Source organism: Macaca thibetana, chromosome 9 (genome assembly GCF_024542745.1).
Source record: "Macaca thibetana thibetana isolate TM-01 chromosome 9, ASM2454274v1, whole genome shotgun sequence".
NCBI lineage: Eukaryota > Metazoa > Chordata > Mammalia > Primates > Cercopithecidae > Macaca > Macaca thibetana.
Window position 1 is genome coordinate 53,762,525 of NC_065586.1, and position 24,664 is coordinate 53,787,188.

The following is a 24,664-nucleotide window of genomic DNA, read 5'->3' on the forward strand; positions in this document are numbered from 1 at the left end:
AAAGAAAAAAAAAAAGAATAGATGGTGTTTTACTGAGAGTCTAAGTTTTGAGGTTTTCTGTGCTGTGCATGTTGAGAAATAATGCTGTCCTCATTAGTTAAGATGTTTGGAACTATACGGCACCATGGTTATGAGCAGGGACTGTGAAACAGGCTGCCTAGATTTAAGTCCTGGCTCTGTCTTGGCTTTTTGTGTAAGCTTAGTTTAATTAGCCCGGCTGTGTCTTAGTTTCTGTATCTGTAAAATGAGGATATGCCAGTTTCTGGAACCTCGAGGTTTTTAGGGTGGGTGAAATGAGTATCTGTAAAGAAAGCACAGCAGTGTCTGGCCCACAGTGCTTTGTAAGTGTGGGTCAATATCAATACTGCTGAGCCTTTAGGATGTGTGCCAGGCCCTGTGCGAACTGTTGTATCATCAATGAACTGTGGGAGGCATATGGAGCTGAAGTGTCTGATGAAACGTGAGAGAAAGACTATTTCACCTGGGCCTTAAAAATGGGTTACTGGGCCGGGCGCGGTGGCTCAAGCCTGTAATCCCAGCACTTTGGGAGGCCGAGACGGGCGGATCACAAGGTCAGGAGATCGAGACCATCCTGGCTAACAGGGTGAAACACCGTCTCTACTAAAAACATACAAAAAACTAGCCGGGCGAGGTGGCGGGCGCCTGTAGTCCCAGCTACGTGGGAGGCTGAGGCAGGAGAATGGCGTGAACCTGGGAGGCGGAGCTTGCAGTGAGCTGAGATCCGGCCACTGCACTCTAGCCTGGGTGACAAAGCAAGACTCCGTCTCAAAAAAAAAAAAAAAAAAAAAAAAAAAAAAAAAAGGGTTACTGGCCGAGCGCGGTGGCTCACGCCTATAATCCTGGCACTTTTGGAGGCCAAAGATGGGTGGATCGCTCAGAAGTTTGAGACCACCCTGGGGAATATAGTGAAACCCCATCTCTACTAAAATACAAAAAATTAGCCGGGGGTGGTGGCGCGTGCCTGTAGTCCCAACTACTTGGGAGGCTGAGGCACGAGAATTGCTTGAGCCCTGGAGGCAGAGGTTGCAGTGAGCCAAGATCCGTCACTGCACTTCGGCTTGGGCTATAGAGTGAGACTCTCTTAAAAAAAAAAAAAAAAAAGTTACTATACTATAGCTGGTATTTATTGAACACCTACTATGTTCAAGGCATTGTTCTAAGTACTATACAAGAATTAATTCATTTAGTTCTTAAAACAATCCTAGGCAGTAAACTATTGTCCTTATTTCAAAGAAGAAGAAACAGCACAGGGTCCCGTCATGCCCAAGTAGGTGAGGAATACTGGAAACCAAGTGGCAGCTGAGCGTTCCAGTTCCAGAGAGGGCACTCTGAAACCAGCCAAGGTTCTCTTTCCTCATTTTTTACCTAAGTATCTTGGGATATAAAGTCTTAAAGAATGAATTTCAGAATATGTGAGGAAATCCGTTTCCCAGGTAGACCACAGTGCCCTTGAATATAAAGATTAACAGTAACAATTGCTGTTTTCTTAGTCCTTATCGTCCTTGATCACACTACCCTCTTTATTCTTCTCCTCCCTCTGAATAACTCGTTTTCTCAGCTTTCCTTTATTTCTTCTTTCCTAGAATAAGTTTTGTTTATTATCTTCTTTGTGTTTTCAGTACCTTTCAGATTCAATTTTCACCTTCAGATGACTAAAACAATCTCTTCAGCCCTTACCTCTTCCCAGTTGGGCACCTTTACCAAGGATTACACCTCAAAGACAAGAAGTCCATTATCATTATCCACAGAGTCCATCCTCACCAAGGCTACCCTATGTTTTTTGTTTTTTTTTTTTGAGACGGAGTTTTGGTCTTGTTGCCCAGGCTGGAGTGCAGTGTTGTGATCTTGGCTCACTGCAACCTCCGTCTCCCGGGTTCAAGTGATTCGCCTGCCTCAGCCTCCTGAGTAGCTTGGATTACAGGCGTGTGCCACCTTGCCTGGCTAATTGTAGAGACGGGTTTCACCATGTTGGCCAGGCTGGTCTTGAACTCCTGACCTGAGGTGATCTGCCCACCTTGGCCTCCCAAAGTGCTGGGATTACAGGCATGAGCCAACTCTCTTGGCCTACCCTGTCTATGTTCACAGCACTTTCCTTCTACCTTGTACCCATTCCTTGCTTTGACTTCCCCCATATCATACAAAGATTGCAGACTAATCAGCTGTCAAGAGTTCTACTGATTGGGTAATACAATATCTAATCCTTCTGGATTAAATCATGGTTTAATCCCCACTGTCTCAATGAGTCAGTCACTCCTTCCTATTGCCTGCCACTTCAGCCCACATGCAGTCCCTTTATTGAATCTGTCTGACAAATGACAGGATCTTTTTCAAGTACAGTTCTGATCAAGCCTTTACCATACCAAATTTTTTTTTTTTTTTTTGAGACGGAGTCTCACTCTATTGCTCAGATTGTAGTGCAGTGGTGCAGTCTCAACTCACTGCAACCTTGGCCTTCTGGGTTTAAGTGATTCTCCTGCCATACCCTCTCTAGTAGCTGGGACTACAGTCGAGCACCACCACGCCTGTCTAATTTTTTGTATTTTTAATAGAGATGGGGTTTCACTGTGTTGACCAGGCTGGTCTCAAACTCCTGACCTCAGGTTATCCGCCCGCCTTGGCTTCCCCAAGTGCTGGGATTACAGGTGTGAGCCACCATGCCCAGCCTACCCTACCAAAACTTTTCAAAAACTTCCTTAATTTTAGGCTACTGTTTTTCATTATTTCTATTTAGGTATTAAATCTGCAATGAGGGAGATATTGGAGAAATAATTCATGCTACAATAAATGTTGGAGAGGCAAAATGGCTTGGGTCAACAGACTACATGGAGCCAGGTTTTAGTTTCATGTCTTCTACAACCCTGCTTGAAGCCCAGCTTGTTACTTAGTGTCCTGTGTCTTCCAACTCCACACTTTTTTTTTTTTAATAGAGATGGGGTTTCACTATGTTGCCCATGCAGATCTCAAACTCCCAGGCTTAAGTAATCCTTCCACCTCAGCCTCCCAAAGTGCTGGGATTATAGTTAGAGGCCGTACCTGGCCACCAACAGCACTAAACATCTTACTGTTAGCGCCTCACGCACAGATAAGGAATCCAGAAGACAGTGCCAGAAGATCTTTAATCAAATGTGAGTAGTTTATGTCAATTCATGAAGAACCTACAGTCCACTGGATGTTCAGAAGGGATTCCTTTCTTCATTAAAGTCACCCTTCACACATGGCAGGGGTGACTGAATTCTCTAATGTCCAGGCACCCTCCACTGCCATCCCATCTGAATCAGCAGAGAAATATCCCTGGACATTTTTTCCCCTCTCTAGATGGATTAATGACCTACATATGAAAAACAATGAAGAAAGTCTGGGAGAATAGTTTTACAGCTTTTGAGAGAGGGGAAAGTAACCTTTTAGCATGTTATTAAAATTAAAAGCCATAGAAAGAAAGATTGAAAATTTAGCTGCATCTAAACGAAAAGCTTCATTCATATGAATGACACCATAAATAAAGTTGAAAGACCTGGAAGAAGGAATTCTCCAATATATGTAATCGACAAATGATTAAAGGATATGAATTAGGCATCCTCAGAAGAGAAAACTTGAGGCCAAGAAAAATGAAAGGATGGTTCAATTTTAATGGCCCTATGGGATACATAAAATAAAGCAAAAATAACATTGTTTTTCCCCATAAGCTTGACCTATTAGATATCCAGACACATTGTAAAGAGCTGTAATAATTTCAAAAATTTGGCATTTGACATGCAGAAATCAACAAATGGATCAATGAAAGAATAATGCAGACTCCAGACATGGATCTCGTATATACATATCCAAGCGTTTATTTTATAATAAAGGTAGCATTTCATATTAAGGAAGGAATAATGGATTATTCAGCAAATTACTTTGTGGCAATTAGTTATCTATTCCAGAAAAAATATTTAAAATAATATTCCCCACTCCCAAACACACATACACAAGTAATGCAGTATTGAGAGATGCAGAGGTATTAATAAGTAGTCCTCCTTGGGGAGTTATGATGAGATGGCTATAGGATGGACATGTGCTGAGATACAGCAAAAACTCCCACACCTTCCCAGGATTATAGGATGGGGGAAGGGCGACCTAAACAAATTTACAGAAATATGAATAGAATATTGTGTGTCCAGGGAATTAGGAGAAGATTTTTGTTGCTAGAAAAAAACAACGTGAAGAAATTGAGTGAAGGAAGTTGAGGCTGCAAAGACGGAGTCCTGATCATGAATGGCATTTGTTATCAAACTGAGGGGTTTTGATTTGATCCCTTAGCCAAGGTGAGTCAGCGAAATTGTTTATTTAATTAATGTATTATTTGTAGACATGGGGTCTCTCTATGTTGCCCAGCTGGTCTTGAACTCCTGGACTCAAGTGATCCTCCTGCCTCAGCCTCACAAACTACTGGGACTACAGGTCAGGCTTGGGCCACCGTGCTGAGCTAACTATTATTATTATTATTAATAGAGATGGAATCTCACTATGTAGCCCATGCTGGTTTTGAACTCCTGGGCTCAAGCTATCTTCCCACCTTGGCCTCCCAAAATGCTGGGATTACAGGCATGAGCCACCACGCCTGGTCTGTTTATTTTAATCAGTGGAGTGAAAATATCTGTGTACATTGAATGGAGGTAAAATTGGAAGCAAGGAAGGAGAAGAGGAAACATCATTGAAACAGTATAATGAGAATGGAGAAGGAAAATGCTACATTTTTTAGGTAGGGAAACCAAGGAATCATTCACTCAAATAGTCAAGAAATATTTCTGAAGACCGGCCGGGTGCAGTGGCTCACTCCTGTAACCCCAGGACTTTGGGAGGCTGAGGCGGGCGAATCATGAAGTCAAGAGATCGAGACCATCCTGGCCAAAATTGTGAAACCCTGTCTTTACCAAAAATACAAAAATTAGCACACCCAGCATAATTTTTATATTTTCTGTAGAGATGGGGTTTTGCCATGTTGCTCAGGCTGTACTCAAGCAATCCTCCTGCCTCAGTCTCCCAAACTGCTGGGATTACAGGCGTGAGCCACTGCCCCTGGCCGGGAGAAGTATGTTTTTGTAAGCAAATTTACCTTTCTATCTAGGTTCTTCAAAATTTGGATTATAATTTTATTACAGTATAGTTATTTGGATAAGTTCAGTAAGTCTTTTGAAACAGAACAATTGAAGACACTCATTTTCTTACCAAGACTTTAACTAAAGTAGCTTTTTTTTTTTTTGAGACAGAGTCTTGCTCTGTCACCTGGGCTGGAGTGCAGTGGTGCAATCTCAGCTCAGCAACCACAACCTCTGCCTCCCGGATTCGAGTGATTCTCCTGCCTCAGCCTCCTGAGTAGCTGAGCTTACAGGTGTGCGCCACCATGCCTGAATAATTTTTGTATTTTTAGCAGAGACGGGGTTTTACCATATTGGCCAGGCTGGTCTCGAACTCCTGACTTCGCGATCCACCCACCTTGGCCTCCCAAAGTGCTGGGATTACAGGTGTGAAACAGTGTGCCCAAAGTAGCATATTTTTAAATAAATTTCCATCAAAGCAAACTTAAAAGGAGCCTATATGGCCAATCAATTGTTGCTGCATTTTATGCAAATAATCAGGCTAGTATAGGAAGCCTAAAACTTACTTTGCACACAAATTTGGTTGTACTATAAATTCTTAATAGAAAAAAGAGGCTGGATAAATTGTTTCAAAGGAAAGGTGTAACAGTTAATACTAGATTTCAGGCCTAATGCCTTGCCTTTTTGAGTTCAGACTGAATTATTATTTATTGGCTACAATAATCCTCTAGAGCATACCAGATGATAATTTTTCTTCATATTTTTAGCTGGTGTCCTAATAGAGTAAGTTTCTTTTTCTGTTCTGACACACAAATACTCTTTTGATTGTGAAACTGTCTCACGCATCCATGTGAAGAGACCACCAAATAGGCTCTGTGTGAGTAATATGGCTGTTTATTTCACCTGGGTGCAGGCGGGCCGAGTCTGAAAAGAGAGTCAGCAAAAGATGGTGGGGTTATCGTTAGTTCTTATAGGTTTCGGGATAGGCGGTGGAGTTAGGAGCAGTGTTTTGCAGGCAGGGGGTGGATCTCACAAAGTACATTCTCAAGGGTGGGGAGAATTAATTACAAAGAACCTTTTTTTTTTTTTTTTTTTTGAGTTGGAGTCTCGCTCTGTCGCCCAGGCTGGAGTGCAGTGGCCGGATCTCAGCTCACTGCAAGCTCCGCCTCCCGGGTTTATGCCATTCTCCTGCCTCAGGCTCCGGAGTAGCTGGGACTACAGGCGCCTGCCACCTCGCCCAGCTAGTTTTTTTTTGTATTTTGTAGTAGAGACAGGGTTTCACCGTGTTAGCCAGGATGGTCTCGATCTCCTGACCTCGTGATCCACCCGTCTCGGCCTCCCAAAGTGCTGGGATTACAGGCTTGAGCCACCGCGCCGGCCCAAAGAACCTTCTTAAGAGTGGGGGAGATTACAAAGTACATTGATCAGTTAGGGTGGGGCAGAAACAAATCACAATGGTGGAATGTCATCAGTTAAGGCTATTTTCACTTCTTTTGTGGATCTTCAATTGCTTCAGGCCATCTGAATGTATCTGTACAGGTCACAGGGGATATGATGGCTTAGCTTGGGCTCAGAGGCCTGACAGAAACTATGAGCGTTATTTATTTCTCCTTGTTTTATTTCCAAGGAAACCAAAATCATGGTATTCTGAAAACCAGAGGTGTGAATCTCCCTCATTTGGCATCTCACTGGACCCCAGTGTGTTTTTCACTGCAAATGCCCTGCTGCTAAAACTGTACAAGCACCCTCCCTCTAGACCCAGGGTTGTGGAAGAATTGGGCACATGAGACTGTAAGAGCCGGTTTTGAGGGCTAAAATTAGGTCAAGGTCAAACCCTCCAAATCAAGGAGGGGTACAAAGATGCCTAAACAGCTGGTAAAACAAGGAACTTTGCCTTCTAAACTATTATGTGTCACTGTTGCATCCACCCCAACCACAAATAATTTTTGTTTGTTTGTTTGTTTTGAGACAGAGTCTTGCACTGTCACCTGGGCTGGAGTGCAATGGCATCGTGATCTTGGCTTAGCCTCCTAAGTAGCTGGGATTACAGGCATGCACCACCTCACCCGGCTAATTTTGTATTTTTAGTAGAGATGGGGTTTCACCATGTTGGTCAGGCTGGTCTGAAACTCCTGACCTCAGATGATCCACCCACCTTGGCCTCCCAAAGTTTTGGGATTACAGGCATGAGCCACTGCACCTGGCCAATAATTTTTTGCTTCCTGTAAAATTAAAGGAAAATATTTACTAACAGGATAAAGATACCTTATAACAAAGCCTCCTGGGTATAATTATCCCACTTATGAGTTGAGAACATAAATCTCTCTGTCTCTCATATATACATACACACACACACACACACACACATATTTAAAATATTTCTTTCAGAACAATGCCAATGTTATATATGGCTAATTGCTATAAGTATATAAAACCAAGCTTACAGTAGCTCAACATATAGAAGTTGAAATAAGTCAGTGTTGTAACTTTGCCTTTTGGTTTTTTTTTTTTTTTTTTTTTTTTTTTGAGACGGAGTCTCGCTCTGTAGCCCAGGCTGGAGTGCAGTGGCCGGATCTCAGCTCACTGCAAGCTCCGCCTCCCGGGTTCACGCCATTCTCCGGCCTCAGCCTCCCGAGTAGCTGGGACTACAGGCGCTGCCACCTCGCCCGGCTATTTTTTTTTTGTATTTCTTAGTAGAGACGGGGTTTCACCGTGTTAGCCAGGATGGTCTCGATCTCCTGACCTCGTGATCCGCCCATCTCGGCCTCCCAAAGTGCTGGGATTACAGGCTTGAGCCACCGCGCCCGGCCTGCCTTTTGGTTTTTTGTTTGTTGGCGTTTTACTTAAAATAATAATTTAAGAGGTAATGAATGCCTGTCCACATCCTTCCTATCTGGCCTAGAACAATTCATTGGCTATAAGTCTTTTGACCTTTTTTTTTTTTGAGACAGAGTTTCACTCTTGTTGCCCAGGCTGGAATGCAATGGCACAATCTCTGCCCACCGCAACCTCTGCCTCCTGAGTTCAAGCGATTCTCCTGCCTCAGCTTCCCAAGTAGTTGGGATTACAGGGATGCACCACCACACCCAGCTTATTTTGTATTTCAAGTAGAGACGGGGTTTCTCCATGTTGGTCAGGCTGGTGTTGAATTCCTGACCTCAGGTGATCTGCCCACCTCATCCTTCCAAAGTGCTGGGATTACAGGTGTGAGCCACCGCGCTTGTGCAGTCTTTTGACTCTTAAGGCCCTCAGCCATAGGAAGTCCCACCAAGGGACAGGATGGATGGGGGGCAGGCAGCCATGCCACCCTGGCAGTGCTATGAGACAAAACAAAGATTTGATGGCAGCCGGCGCAGTGGCTCACGCCTGTAATCCCAGCACCTTGGGAGGCCGAGGCGAGCAGATCACCTGAGTTTGGGAGTGCAAGATCAGCCTGACCAACATGGAGAAACCCCGTCTCTACTAAAATACAAAATTAGCCAGGTGTGGTGGCACATGCCTGTAATCCCAGCTGCTCGGGAGGCTGAGGCAGGAGAATTGCTGGAACTCAGCAGGTGGAAGTTGCGGTGAGCCAGAGATCGTGCCACTGCACTCCAGCCTGGGCAACAAGAGCGAAACTCCGTCTCAAAAAAAAAAAAAAAAAAAAAAAAAAAAAAAAAAAGATTTGATGGCCTTTGATGTTTCCCCTGGTAAATATTGGCCAGAAGGGGGAGACTGTAAACCAAAAATAAAATTCTGGGCCGGGCGCGGTGGCTCACGCCTGTAATCCCAGCACTTTGGGAGGCCGAGGCGGGCGGATCACAAGGTCAGGAGATCGAGACCACAGTGAAACCCCGTCTCTACTAAAAATACAAAAAATTAGCCGGGCGCGGTTGTGGGCGCCTGTAGTCCCAGCTACTCGGGAGGCTGAGGCAGGAGAATGGCGTGAACCCGGGAGGCGGAGCTTGCAGTGAGCCGAGATCGCACCACTGCACTCCAGCCTGGGCGACAGAGCGAGACTCCGTCTCAAAAAAAAAAAAAAAAAAAAAAAAAAAAAAAAAAAAATAAAATTCTAAGGCCCTCCAACCATCTGAATGTACTTCCTCCTCAGCCATGGCTCTTTTGAAATTTAACCTGAGAGACTGTTTCAGACCATGATGGGAAGTGGCAGTGAGACATGCCTCACTGTACATCTCTGCCATTAACATCAACACAGACTTTAAGTCTGATAAAAAACATTTTACAAGCTATTCTCTCTGAAACCTACTACCTAAGGCTTCCTCTGTAAATAAGAATGTGGGTCTCCACAATCCTTTGTCTTAACCTAGGCATTCCTTTCTGTTGATCCCAGGTTTTTAGATAAACTCAACCAATTGTTAACCAGGAAAATTTTAAATCTATCTATAAGCTGGAAGCGCCCCCCTCCCCCCTCCCCCCCAGCCACCTGCAGCTTCAAATTGTCTCACCTTTCTGGACCAAACCAATGTATTTTCTTCTTTGTCTTTTTTCTTTTCTTTCTTTCTTTCTTTCTTTCTTTCTTTCTTTCTTTCTTTCTTTCTTTCTTTCTTTCTTTCTTTCTTTCTTTTTTTGACCAGAATCTTGCTCTGTCGCCCAGGTTGGAGTGCAGTGGCGCAATCTTGGCTCATTGCAACCTCCGCCTCCTGGGTTCAATCAATTCTCGTGCCTCAGCCTCCTGAGTAGCTGGGATCACAGATGCATGCCACCATGCCCAGCTAATTTTTGTATTTTTAGGAGAGACAGGGTTTCGCCATGTTGGCCAGGCTGGTCTTGAACTCTTGGTCTTTTTTTTTTTTTTTTTTTTGAGACGGAGTCTGGCTCTGTTGCCCAGGCTGGAGTGCAGTGGCCGGATCTCAGCTCACTGCAAGCCCCGCCTCCCGGGTTCACGCCATTCTCCTGCCTCAGCCTCCCGAGTAGCTGGGAGTACAGGCGCCCGCCACCTCGCCCGGCTAATTTTTTTTTTGTATTTTTAGTAGAGACGGGGTTTCACCGTGTTAGCCAGGATGGTCTCGATCTCCTGAACTCGTGATTCGCCCGTCTCGGCCTCCCAAAGTGCTGGGATTACAGGCTTGAGCCACCGCGCCCGGCCGAACTCTTGGTCTTAAGCAAACCTCGGCCTCCCCAAAGTGCCAAGATTACAGACATAAGGCACAGCGCCTGGCCATATTTATTAAATATACTTGATTGAAGTATCATGTCTCCCTAAAATGTATAAAACTAAGCTGCACCCCGACCACCTTGGGCATAAGTTCTCAGGACCTCCTCAGGGCTGTGTCACAGGCCATGGTCACTCATATGTGGCTCAGAATAAATCTCTTCAAATATTTTACAGAGTTTGACTCTTTTCGTCAACACAACTGTGAACAAGACAAATTCAGGTTGAGCATACTGTAGTTCATATGACAGAAAACGGAATAATCAATAACGATTTACTAGAGGCAGCATAATAATATTTTAATACAGGTTTCTATTTTGCACTTACGAGATTCTGTATTCAAAGATTGCAAACAGAAATGTTCTCAGGGCATTGCATTAATGAATGAGGGGGCAGGGATAGTCCACCAGGGTGTTGTGGTAGAAGGGAGGAGTCCAGGGTGTGTTTGGCCTTCCTAAAAATCTTCAAATAATGATAGTGATGATAATTAGGTTTTGTGCAGAAATCTGACCTATATGACACTTTTTAAAAATATATTTATATGTTTGGAAAGCGGTTAGCTTATTTACTGTTTTTAAGACAGAGTCCCACTCTGTTGCCCAGGCTGGCGTGGGAGTGGCATGATCTCAGCTCACTGCAACTTCTGTCTCCCAGGCTCAAGTGATTCCTGTGCCTCAATCTCCCGAATAGCTGGAATTACTGGCATGTGCCACTACGCCGGGCTAATTTTTGTATTTTGGGTAGATATGGGGTTTTGCCATGTTGGCCAGGCTGATCTCAAACTCCTGGTCTCAAGTGATCTGCCTGCCTCAGCCTCCCAAAGTGCTGAGATTACAGGTGAGCCACCGGGCCTGGCTAGTGGTTAGTTTAAAAATGGTGCAAAGTAAAAATGTAATAAATGTTAGTTATTCTTACTTTCGTAAGAATTTAGTGAAATAAGTTTTGTGATATGAAAGAGGCAGACGAGTAGCTGAAATTTAGTTTGAGAAAATATAAGTTCACTGAATAGGCAATTGACATAAAATCATCAACAAAACAGCGTGTTGAAAGCCAATTTGCTGAATCACTGGTTTGCTAAATTCGCTGGTTGTGTCATGCCTTAATAGTAATGTTAAAGAGCTTTATCAAACATGTTCACTTTTGGTCATGAAGAAGGCAAATGCTGCATTTTTGAAATAAGGAAACCAAGGACTAAACATGCTTTTGGACATTTAAGTTAAATGAACTTTTAACATTCCAAAAGCAATAGGGGAAATAAATAATAAATTCATTATATCCAAAAATGGAGAAAATGTCCCCCAAATCTGGGAATTTCCTGCCCCCAACCCTGAAAACAAACAAACAAACAAAAAAAACACTTAAGGAAAACAAAATCATTTTATAGAACACTGAATCTTAAACTCACCTGTTAATGATGTCTTTTTCATTTTAACCAGATAACCATTTAAATCAAATTGCCATGTTGATAATTTTCTTTTGGTCAAAGTGTTTTTCTTCCAGAGTCATTTGGAACTCTTCTGCGGCACCTGAAGTAGATAGATGAAGCCAGGAGGGCTGAGAGTATCTCAGAACCTGGAGATGGACAAGGCTGGTTAGAACATTTAGAACAAAGATTTCGCAGGTGGTGAGAGTCTCAAAGGCGAAGCTGAATGGTAGTATAATTTTTAAAAAATTTTTTTTAAAAATATTTTTTGGGGGGAACAGAGTCTTGCTCTGTCACCCAGGCTGGAGTGCAGTGGCACTATCTCAGCTCCCTGCAACCTCCACTTCCCAGGTTCAAGTGATTATCATGCCTCAGCCTCCTGAGTAGCTGGGATTACAGGCACGCGCCACCATGCCTGGCTAATTTTTGTATTTTTAGTAGAGACAGGGTTTCACCATGTTGACCAGGTTGGTCTCGAACTCTTGACCTGAAGTGATCCACCTGTCTTGGCCTCCCAAAGTTCTGGGATTACATGTGTGAGCCACCACTCCCGGCCTGAATGGTCACGAAACTCCCTGCCAGTCATTCTAATAAGTTCTGACTTTTCTTTGCAAGTGATAATTGGGAGTTATGTGTTTTTTGTTTTGTTGTTGTTGTTGTTGTTGTTGTTGTTGTTGTTTTAGACAGAGTCTTGCTCTTGTGGCCCCAGCTGGAGTGCAATGGCGTGATCTTGGCTTACTGCAACGGCCCCCTCCCAGATTCAAGCGATTCTCCTGCCTCAGCCTCCCAAGTAGCTGGGATTACAGGCACCCACCACCACCCCTGGCTAATTTTTGCATTTTTAGTAGAGAAGGGGTTTCACCGTGTTGGCCAGGATGGTCTCGAACTCCTGACCTCGTGATCCGCCCGCTTCGGCCTCCCAAAATGCTGGGATTACAGGCATAAGCCACCGTGCCTGGTCTGGGAGTTACGTATTTTTAAAAGTTCACCAGAATGTTGATTTTCGGAGACTCCATTTGTGCTATTCACAGCTGCATTGCAGGTCTCAATACACAGCACTCAGTACAAACTGGGCCCTTACTGTTACGAGGTATTTTGAAAAAGGATGAAGGACTCAGTGGGCATCCACTGAAACCGAACTTAATAAAGAATCTGGGGCCGGGCGCGGTGGCTCAAGCCTGTAATCCCAGCACTTTGGGAGGCCGAGACGGGCGGATCACGAGGTCAGGAGATCGAGACCATCCTGGCTAACACGGTGAAACCCCGTCTCTACTGAAAAAATACAAAAAACTAGCCGGGCGAGGTGGCGGACGCCTGTAGTCCCAGCTACTTCGGAGGCTGGGGCAGGAGAATGGCGTGAACCCGGGAGGCGGAGCTTGCAGTGAGCTGAGATCCGGCCACTGCACTCCAGCCTGGGCGGCAGAGCGAGACTCCGTCTCAAAAAAAAAAAAAAAAAAAAAAAAAAGAATCTGGGCAGGGCACTGTGGCTCACGCCTGTAATCCCAGCACTTTGGGAGGCTGAGGCGGGCGCATCACCTGAGGTCAGGAGTTTGAGACCAGCCTGGCCAACATGGTGAAGCCCTGTCTCTACTAAAAAGGCAAAAATTAGTTGGGTGTGGTGGCAGATGCCTGTAATCCCAGCTACTCGTGAGGCTGAGGTAGGAGAATCCCTTGAACCCGGAAGGAGGAGGTTGCAGTGAGCCGAGATGACGCCATTGCACTCCAGCCTGGACAACAGAGCAAGACTCCATCTCAAAAGAAAAAACAAAATCTGAAGTAGGGGAGTTTTCAAGGAAAACAAAGATTGGCCAACAGTGTTCAATGAGGTAGGGAGGAAGATTAACCGTAAGATCGGGCAATTTAGGAGTTGGCTTGTTAATTTTTACCAGTGATGTCTAAACAATGCAGTGAGAACAGAGAGATTGGAGTTGAGAAAATAATGAAAAGCAAGAAAGTGAAGGTCCCTTGTAAAAATGTTTTTCGGAAGCAGCTTGATGAGTGACGGGGAGGGGGAAGGTCGCCACCTAGTGTGAGTTCAAGGTACTGAGAGTAAAATAAAGCGTGGGCCGGGCTTGGTGGCTCAGGCCTGTAATCCCAGCGCTGGGGAAGCCAAGGCGGGCGAATCACCTGAGCTCAGGAGTTTGAGACCAGCCTCCGCAAAGTGGCGAAACCCGGTCTTTTAAAAAAAAATACAAAAATTAGCCGGGTGAGGTAGCGCGTGCTTGTAATCCCAGCGACTCAGGAGGCTGAAGCAGGAGAATCGCTTGAGCCTGGGAGGCGGAGGTAGCAGTTTGCTGAGATCTCTCCACTGCACTCCAGCCTGGGCGACAGAACGAGACTCGGCCTCAAAAAATAAACAACAACAAATCAACAACCACAAAGCGGGCACGAATTACTAGGAAGACAAAAAAGCCAAAGAAATCAGCATAGGCCCAATCCAATTTTGGTTTGCTCTGCTCTCTCAGTCGTTGATATTCTCCAAGACTTCCAGCTACCGAAATATTCCTTCAACTACCCCAAAGCATCTGGCATTGCTCCAAAGGACCTGCTGAAGTCCCAGGATGAAAGGAGATTATGTTAACCACGGAAATGAAGAAAACCATGAGTTGTTCCTCTTGCTTTTTCTCATTTTTCATTGCAGAGGCACGATCCACCCTGGAATGAACTGAGAAACTGAAATCATTTGGGACTCTTTCCTTCCTGCAAGTCTGCCATTACCTTGCCCAATTAAAACTTTATTTTCATCTGCTTTGATTCCTGCTAGTTATTTTCCTCTTCTTAGTTTGACCTCAGGTAAATTAGCTAATCTCTTTGTGCTTCAGTAGTCATCTTTCTAATAATATATATCCCCGTAAGGCACTGTAAGATTTAGGTAAGAGAATGTCTGAAAAATCTGTTCTTTGGGCCGGCCATGTAATGAGTCCTCATAAATTGTAGCAATTCGTTTAAGTAGAACGAAGAATATATGTATCACTCTGAATTAAGAGGGATTAATATAAAACAGTTGTCGAGCATGAGCTGCATTTTCCAAACCTAGAGGACAAAAAACCCTTCAAGTGTTATTACCTTACCCCACACATTTGGGAACGTACAATGTCCTAGAGTTGTGAAAAAAACGGAAAAGCCCACAGTTTCCTTGTCTGTAATATGGAGGTTTTGGCTATTTCATCGGGTGGTTTTTAGAATAGGATGAATTAGCAAATGGTCTAATGTTCATAAAACATTCATTTTATATCTTTTAATGTCCTTATTCAGTGTTAATCTATGGTCACTCCTGCCTCCAATCTCAGTATTCTGTAAGCAATGATATATCAGGTGATTTGGACCTTCTGTGAGCCTGACCAGACTTCCATCCTCACAGAACGTGCAGTCTATAAACATGAAAGTGATGGCCACAGGCACGAGATTCAAGGTCAGACTGCCTGGGTCAGAGGCTCACTCTATGGTCTAAACCTCTCTGCCCCTGCTGTTGTCAAGTCTAAGTAGGATTAAAATAGTATGTGTCATGCGTGTCCATGTGAAGAGACCACCAAACAGGCTTTGTGTGAGCAATAAAGCTTTTTAATCACCTGGGTGCAGGCAGGCTGAGTCCGAAAAGAGAGTCAGCCAAGGGAGATAAGGGTGGAGCCGTTTTATAGGATTTGGGTAGGTAAAGGAAAATTACAGTCAAAGGGGGGTTGTTCTCTGGTGGGAAGGAGTGGGAGTCACAAGGTGCTCAGTGGGGGAACTTTTTGAGCCAGAATGAACCCAGAAAAGGACTTTCACTAGGTAATGTCATTACTTAAGGCAAGGACTGGCCATTTTCACTTCTTTTGTGGTGAAATGTCATCAGTTAAGGCGGAGCGGCGCATTTTCACTTCTTTTGTGATTCTTCAGTTACTTCAGGCCATCTGGGCATAAACGTGCAAGTCACAGGGGATGCCATGGCTTGGCTTGGGCTCAGAGATCTGACAGTATGCACTTTATAAGGGTGTTGTAGGGATTAAATAAGCAAATTGTTTTCACTGGGCGCTCATTGAGTGAATGGGATTTGAAAAGTTAGGTAAAGCCATCAGGAGGTGTGCCTGGAGCAGGGCTGTGCCTAGGGGGGGCTGTGTCTGGGGCAGGGCTGTGTCTAGCGTATAGGGAGGGCGTCTCAGGGTTATGTTTGATGATTGCTGCTGCAGAGTTAATCACTCTATCTTTCAGAACCTGGACTAGAGATTCATCTTAACTTCCAATGGTGAGTTTCTTTGGTGGAGACCAACGCGTGTTTCTTTTGCAAGAGGCTCCTTAGCTGATGCATTAGTGTTTTGTATTAATAGATGTTTGGACTTTTTTTTTTTTTTTTTGAGACAGCGTTTTACTCTGTCACCCAGGCTGGGGTTGGGGAATCTTGGCTCACTGCAACCTCTGTCTCCTGGACTCAAAGCTATATTCTCCAGCCTCAACCTCCCAAGTAGCTGGGACCACAGGCGTGCGCCATCACACCTGGCTAATTTTTGTATTTTTTGTAGAGACAGGGTTTTGCTATGTTGCCCAGGCTGGTCTCAAACTCCTGAACAAAGCAATCTGCTCACCTCGGCCTTGCAAAGTGCTGGGATTACAAGCATGAGCCACCGTGCTTGGCCTTTCATCTTTTAAAAGTGCTAGCTTATAGACTGGGAACAGCTCATGTCATCAAAGTAATTGTGTGTGGTTGCTGTACGGTAGAATTGGGGATAGGACTTTACTAGAGGCTCAGGTATTTAAATCTTAACCCATGATGGCATTAAAAGAGACTTTATATTTTAGAGATACATATGGACGTGTATTTTTGGGTGAATGACATATCTGAGATTCACTTCAAAATATTGAGGGTGAGGTGTCAAAGGGGATAAAATTGGCCATGTATTGCTATATATTACATTTCAGTGATAAGATCATCAGGCTAATTATACGCTTCCCTCTACTTTCCTGTACGGTTAAACGTTAACAGTATAAATACTGAAGACAAAAACGTCCTCAAAGCAAAAGAGCTATACTGGAAGAATTGTAGAAATGGCCCTGGGCATTTTTTTCCCTTTAGTTTACAGATTTGATATTCCATGAAATTCAGAAATAATTTGGAGCTTTTCAAACCTGGAATATGGAAAAGTGACACTCCTGTTTTCTGGGAAGGTGCGCTTGCAAAGTATGGGGATTCTGGCTTTATTTTTCTAGATGAACCCTAGTTGAGAGAAGGCTCCGGTTAGTTCTAGTGGTGCCTTGTACCTTAATACGTTGTGTTTTATGAGTAATAACCAAAGTCAAAGCTGCCCCAACTATATACAGTGGGCCCCAAAGTCCACTGGGCCCATCACTATGTTACAGAGGTGAGAATCTGCATTAAAGAGCCCTGGAAGCAATCATGGTTCAGCTGTGATGCCTTTAGAACATGAAGTCCTCCAAGAAGATGCCATAGGAATGGCCTCCATCCCAGGGCCTGGAGAGCAGCCAGAGACAAGGAGAGTGGCCCAGGAGGGCCAGCCAGTGACAGTCAGTGCTACACTGGCCTGTCAGCCTCAGAGCCAGGATTTAAACACAGGTAGAGGGCCGGGCACGGTGGGTCACGCCTGTAATCCCAGCACTTTGGGAGGCCGAGGCGGGTGGATCACGAGGTCAGGAGATCAAGACCATCCTGGCTAACACGGTGAAAGCTTGTCTCTACTAAAAAATACAAAGAAAAAAGTTAGCTGGGCATGGTGGCGGGCGCCTGTAGTCCCAGCTACTCGGGAGGCTGAGGCAGGAGAATGAAGTGAACCCGGGGAGGCAGAGCTTGCAGTGAGCCAAGATCCTGCCACTGCACTCCAGCCTGGACGACAGAGGGAGACATCATCTCAAAAAACAAAACAAAACCAAAAAACCCAACAATACAGGTAGGCAGGCTCCAGAGGCTATGAGTGTTAGATGTGCACATTTGCTTTTGAGAAATGTTGGGAACATTTTATATTGAGTCATGGCTATTGGAAACAATATGCTGCTATGAACACAGGTGTATAAATCGCTGTTCAAATCCATGCTTTCAATTATTGTGGGTATTTACCCAAAAGTGGAATTGCTCAATCATATAATAACATTTAATTGTTTGAGAAACCACCAGACTGTTTTTCTTTTCTTTTTTTTTTTTTTAGACAGAGTCTCACTCTGTCACCCAGGTTGGAATGCAGTGGCGTGATCTCGGCTCACTGCAACCTCTGCCTCCCAGATTCAAATGATTCTCCTGCCTCAGCCTCCCGAGTAGCTGGGATTACTGGTGTACACCACCATGCCTGGCCACTTTTGTATTTTTAGTAGAGACGGGGTTTCGCCATGTTGGCCAGGCTGGTCCTGAACTCCTGACCTCAGGTGTTTTGCCCACCTCGGCCTCCCAAAGTGCTGGGATTACAATACAAGCATGAGCCACTGTGCCTTATATGGCCACACCATTTTACATTTCCAGGGTTCAGGGACTCCAATTTCTTTACATCCTTGAGAACACTTACTGGTTTTGTGTGTGTGTGTGTTTTCTTTTTTTTTTTTTTTTGACATGAGCCATCCTATGCTAATGGGGTGAGATGATGTATCACTGTGGATTTGACTTTTTTTTTTTTCATTTCCCTAATGATTAGTGATGACGAACATTTTTTATGTGCTTAATGGCCATTCATATACCTTCTTTGGAGGAATATCTGTTCGAGTCCTTTGCCCATTTTAAAATCAGGTTTTTTTTGTTTGTTGTTGGGTTGTAGTTTCTTGATATGTCTTTATATTAACCCCTTGTGAGACATGATTTGCAAATATTTACTTCCATTCCACAGACTGCCTTTTCACTCTGTTCATTGCATCCTTTGCACAGAAGTTTTCAGTGTTGGTGCAGTCCTATTCTCTTGTTATCTGCGTTTTTGGTGTCATATCCAAGAACTCATGCCAAATCCAAAGTCAGGTTGCTTTTCCCTTCTGCTTTCTTTTAGAATTTTATACTTTTAGCTCTTGCGTTTAGGTCTTTGAGCCATTATCTTGTTAACTTTTGTGTATGGTGTAAGGTTAGGGTACAACCTGATTATATTGCATGTAGATACCCAGTTTCCCCAGCACTGGTTGTTGAAAAGAATGTCCTTTCCCCAGTGAATGGTCTTGACACCCTTGTGAATCATTTGACCATGTTTGTGAGGATTTATTTCTGAGCTGTCTAGTCTATCCCACTGTTCTACATGCCTGCCTTTGTGCTAGTACCAAACAGTAATTGCAATGGTAACCTCAAGAAAATATCTACAGAATATATATACACTTGTACTTCCACTAGTACCACATTGTTTCACTGTAGCTTTGTAGTAAGCTTTGGAATCAGGAGGTGTGAGACCTTCAACTGTGTTCTCCTTTTTAAAGATTGTTTTGTCTATTTAGGATACCTTGAGATTCCATATACCTTTTGGGATTAAATTTTCTATTCTGCAAAACACGTCTTTGGGATTTTAAAAATAGGAATTGCATTAAAGCTGTAGATCACTTTGGGTAGTATAGACATCTTAACAATATTAGTTCTTCTAATCTAGGAACACAGGATAACTTTGTATCTTAATTAAAAAAAATTTTTTTTTTTTGAGACAGGGTCTCACTCTGTCACCCAGGCTGGATGGAGTGCAGTGGTGTGATCATGGCTCACTGCAGCCTTGACCTCCTGGGCTTGCTCAAATGATCCTCCCACCTCAGCCTCCCAAGCAGCTAGGTTAACAGGTATGTGCCACCATGCCCAGCTAACTTTTAAAATTTTTTATTTTAACTATTTTTGTTTTTTGACAGGGCCTTGCTCTGATGCCCAGGCTGGAGTACAGTGGCACAATCATGACTCACTGCAGTCTTGAACTTCTGGGCTCAAACAATCCTTTCGCCTCTTAGCCTACCAAGTAGCTGGGATTGCAGGCATGCACCACTGTGCCTGGCTAAGTTTTTATTTTTTAGAGATAGGGTCTTGCTATCTTGCCTAAGCTGATCTTGAACTCCTGGCCTCAAACAATCCTCCCATCTCAGCCTCCTGAGTCAAGGAGATTACAGGCTTGAGCCACTACACTTGGCTAATCTCATTAGTAATTTTATTGTTATGTACGGGTATGAGATTGGGCTCCACTTTAAAAAAGTTTTATGAAATAGCCAATGACTGACCTTTTTTTTTCCCACACTCTGGACACTACTAGTATTCTCCATGCGTTTCTCTTTCTGTTTGTACATTTTTTAGGATCTCCCATTGACAGTCATAATGAAGGAAGAACAAGAAGACGGGGAAGAGGAAGTGTAAAACCATGGCATAAATTTACCAAGGATAAGCTGAGTGTGCTTCAGCAGTCATTTGCACAGAATCCTTATCCTAATTTTACAACCAGGGAAAAACTGGCTGGACAATCTCTTGTCCCGTGTTTGTAATTGATGTAAGTAAAATATTAAAAGCTTTGCATGAGTATATCTTTTTATAGTTAATATGGAAAATGTAAAGAAGCATGAAAAAGTTTAATAGCATTTTATCATGTAGCACAAAGTGATTTTTTTAGGCAGAGTGCAGTGGCTCACGCCTGTAATCCCAGCATGTTGGGAGGCTGAGGCAGGCAGATCACTTGAGGCCAGGAGTTCAAGACCAGCCTGGCCAACATGGCAAAACCCCGTCTCTACCAAAAATACAAAAATTAGCCAGGCATGTTGGCATGTGCCGGTAATCCCAGCTACTTGGGAGGCAGAGGCAGGAGAATCCCTTGAACCTCGGAGGCAGAGGTTGCAGTGGGCCATCGCACCACTGTACTCCAGCCTGGGCCACAGAGTGAGATTCTCAAAAAAAAAAAAAAAAAAAAAAAGCTTTTTTTTTGTTGTTGTTGTTTTTCATCTCAGTGTGGGTGTGAATATATTATGTATGCATTTTATGGAAAAATAGACTATTGTGAGGCAAATTTGGGACGAGTGTCCAGTTAAGCTATTGTAGGCTGGCTGTGGTGGCTCACACCTATAATCCCAGCACCTTGGGAGGCCACAGTGAGTGGATCACCTGAGGTCAGGAGTTCCAGACCAGCCTGGCCAACATGGTGAAACCCTGTCTCTACCAAAAATATAAAAATTAGCCAGGTGTGATGGCACGTGCCTGTAATCCCAGCTACTTGGGAGGCCGAGGTAGAGGAGGTGGAGGTTGCAATGAGTCAACATCAGGCCACTGCACTCCAGCCTGGACAACAGAGCGATACTCTGTTTCAAAAAAAAGAAAAAGCTATTATTGTAATTCTCCAGGATAGAGACAGTGATGGTTTTGACAAGGGTGCTGGCTGTGGAATTAGAGAACTGGGAAGACCTTTAATTTTTAAAGGTGGAGCTGCTTATAGTTTGCCGAGCTATTGGGGATGCAGTGAGCAGGCCAGAGGTAAGGATAGCTCCAAAGTTTTAGTTTGAGGAAATGGAAGATTGGAGATGCCTTTAACTAACAGGGGAGCTTGGGAGAAAAGCAGTTTTGTGTCAGACATTTGGAGTTTTACTTTGGACATGTTAAGTTTGGTGTGCCAATTAAACCTCCAAGAGGTTTACTTACTTCAAAGAGTAAGTAAAAAGTTCGGCATGCAAGTCTGAAGTGCAGGAGGAATAAATTGGCTTGATAGTGTCGCGGGACTTGGCATAGAACCCCACAGCATCAGCAGTTGCTTCATACACATTTATTGCATGAACCAGTATTTTGTTTGGGGATTTTCTGGTATGATTGTTGTAAATTGTTAAAGCACAACATCTTATTGTATTTGAATTTATATTATTTACACACACAATCTTTTCTCTAATCCCCTGATAGATTATATATACACATTTAAGGAGACTTTCATATTTCTCTTCTGTGATTATCCATTGACTATTGAATATATTAGTTGCTTGACAGATGGACAAAATTGTGTTAGTGAAAACAAAGAATATAAGCAGCTTTGGAGAATAAAATAAAAGTGTAGGCAAATATTGCATAATGAAATTTTTATAAAAATTTTGTGAAGTAGGCCAGGCATGGTGGCTCACGCCTGTAATCCCAGCACTTTGGGAGGCCAAGGTGGGCGGATCACCTGAGGTTAGGAGTTCGAGACCAGCCTGGCCAACATGGTGAAACCCCATCTCTACAAAAATACAAAAATTAGCTAGAAGTGGTGGCAGACACCTGTAATTCCAGTTATTCAGGAAGCTGAGGCAGGAGAATCGCTTGAACCTGGGAGGCAGAGGTTGCAGTGAGCTGAGATGGTGCCACTGCACTTCAGCCTGGGTGACAGAGTGAGACTCCATCTCACTCTGTTTCGTGAACTGAAAACATTTCAAGGGAAATACAAACCAATGCTTTCCTGCAAATAAGTAGAAAATCCAAATAAATAACCAGGATAGAAATGGAAGGACTGGTTGATTTTTTTTTTTTTTTTTTTTTTAAGAGACAGGGTCTCACTCTTGCCCAGGCTGGAGTGCAGTGGTGCAATCATGGCTCATTGCAGCATCGACTCCCTGGGCTTAAGTGATGCCACCTCAGCCTCCTGAGTGGTTGGGACCACAGGCCATGATGCCTGGCTATTTTTTTTTTTTAAATGTAGAAATGGGGTTTTGCCATATGGCCTAGCCTGGGTTCAAACTCCTGGTTTCAAGGAATCCTCCCGCCTCAGCCTCCCAAAGTGCTGGGATTACAGCATAAGCCATTTCTCCTGGGCTTCGTCAAACATTTAAGTAAACGTTCTTATACTGTTCATTTATTTACATTTCTAACTTCGTGACAATTGGGTTGCTCATGGTCAAAACTGCTTTTTAATTATTTTTTATCCTTCCTACTTGTCAAACGGATAGATTCCTAAAAGGAAGTTCATAGATAATGGCTGGTCAAATTACACTGAATTGAACTGACCTGCATGTGCTTAAGGAAAGTGCCTATGACGTAATCAGGAAGCAAGCCTGGTTGAGGGGAGGGCCACAGGAGGCTCTGTCATGAGACAGTGAGCTCTTGTCTTTTGGTTGGGTCCTCATGAGATCTACCTCCTAATGGCTGTATAACGTCTGACTTCTAGAGGCACAAGTTGACTTGTACCTTATCTTTCCGTAAAATATGTATAATTATGTTGTGATGGTGTTGTGAGAAGAAAATGAGTATGTCTGGAGGTGCCAGGTTTATTGTGCATGGTCGCATTTTATTTATTTATTATTTATTTATTTTGAGATGGAGTCTCACTCTGTTGCCCAGGCTGGAGTGCAGCGGCACAATCTCAGCTCACTGCAGCTTCTGCCTCCCAGGTTCAAGGGATTCTCCTCCCCCACCTCCTGAGTAGCTGAGATTACAGGTGTGTGCCATGATGCCCAGCTAATTTTTGTATTTTTAGTAGAGATGGGGTTTCCCCATGTTGGCCAGGCTGGTCTCAAACTCCTGACCTCAGGTGATCTGCCCGCCTCAGCCTCCCAAAGTGCTGGGATTACAGGCATGAGCCACCACGCCTGGCACACAACTTTGTTTTAAGCAGTCATTATAGGTTTGGATCAGAGATCTTTCTAACTTTAAGTGCTATTAACCTAAAGCAATTCTGAACTTGCAGACAGAGGGGTTCCAGGAGGGATCAAATATTAAAAGACCCCCATGCATCCTTACCTGTATGGTAGGGCTCTAGGCGCCCTACCACAACCAGAGCTTATTAGGATGGAGAGTCTAAAACAATGCTGATCATTTCTCCCTTCCCCAAACCCCTAGGGATTAGGGTTGGCATGTGTAATTATCCTCTCTTTATGGGGAAGGGAAAAGAATGAAGACTAGAGGTGTCAAATGGAATGCTTAGAGTCACATATAAAATGCCTTGTCCAAGTTATTACAAACTCTTGCTTGTTCTTTTTTTTGTTTTGTTTTTTTGAGACAGAGTCTTGCTCTGCCACCCATGCCAGAGTGCAGTGGCACAATCTCGGCTCACTGCAACCTCTGCTTCCTGGGTTCAAGCAAGTCTCCTGCCTCAGCCTCCTGAGTAGCTGGGATTACAGGCACACGCCACTATGCCCAGCTAATTTTTATATTTTTTTAAGTGGAGACGGGGTCTCACCATGTTGGCCAGGCTGGTCTTGAACTCCTGATCTTGTGATCCACCCACCTCCGCCTCCCAAAGAGCTGGGATTACAGGCGTGAGCCACTGTGCCTGGCCAACTCTTGCTTGTTCTATGTATAGCATTTGAATACAGTGAATTTAAGGGTATAAATTAGAGGATATTGAATCGTAAGTTTATCCTGGTAGGTCAGCTTGAGTAAAATAAGTAAGTTAGGGAAAGGCTGGAAGTCTGTTCTTTCCAAATGCGGAGGATTGCAAACAGGTTGCTGGGAGATTTTGAAAGGTCCGGGTTTGCATGTACAAAAGGGCCACTGCAACTATGAGGCAGTTGAGATTTTGGAATTGTGCACAATTTATAACCCCCATAATGTGCGGCCCCACAAAGGATTGCTTTCATTATTTGTGTCTTATTCAAGTCAGGAAACAAGCCAGTGATCATCCTGAGACTAAGCTTAACTGTAAAATTCTCCTACATTGTGGAAATGCATTGTACGATATAACTTAACAAACAGATTGAATTAACAAACTATTCTTTCTCTTCAGAACTGGTTTCAAAATAAAAGAGCCAGACTACCACCTAGAGAGAGACATACAATGTTTGCTGCCGGGAAACTGCATGATTCCTTTGCCAAAGGCCACCCATTTACAAGAATCCAGGGAAACCAGGTGGAATCTCCCAATGATGACCCTGAGCAGAACTTGTGCCCAGGAAGTTCTACTGGTGGAACTGGCCACTCTTCCGTGGAGACACAGGGGATTCCCAATTAACATGATGGCGCAAATAACTCTGTAGCCTTATGAATTAAAAGGAAACTAAGCTGTGATTTAGAGTATCCAGGTGACACAGATAATGGCCCTTCTCAATGTAGATCGGCATTATTTCCTCATCCTTCTGCATCTCCTCCTCAGTATTCTGAAATGGACAAGCCTGAGATGGGGAAAAGCCAGCATGCAA

The 24,664-nt window shown here is 43.8% G+C and overlaps 1 long non-coding RNA gene across 2 annotated transcripts in view; it reads left to right on the forward strand.

Moving 5' to 3' along the window:
* Window positions 1–24,664, forward strand: part of LOC126962494 (uncharacterized) — a 25,574-nt gene extending 910 nt beyond the window's left edge. Inside the window, exons 2-5 of one of the 2 annotated variants that reach the window (XR_007728706.1) lie at window positions 11,749–11,872; window positions 16,726–16,810; window positions 19,884–20,073; window positions 24,253–24,550. This is a non-coding gene — a long non-coding RNA (uncharacterized LOC126962494). Of the gene's footprint in view, window positions 1–11,748; window positions 11,901–16,725; window positions 16,811–19,883; window positions 20,074–24,252 lie in introns of both variants that reach the window. The other variant, XR_007728705.1, reaches the window with a different exon arrangement.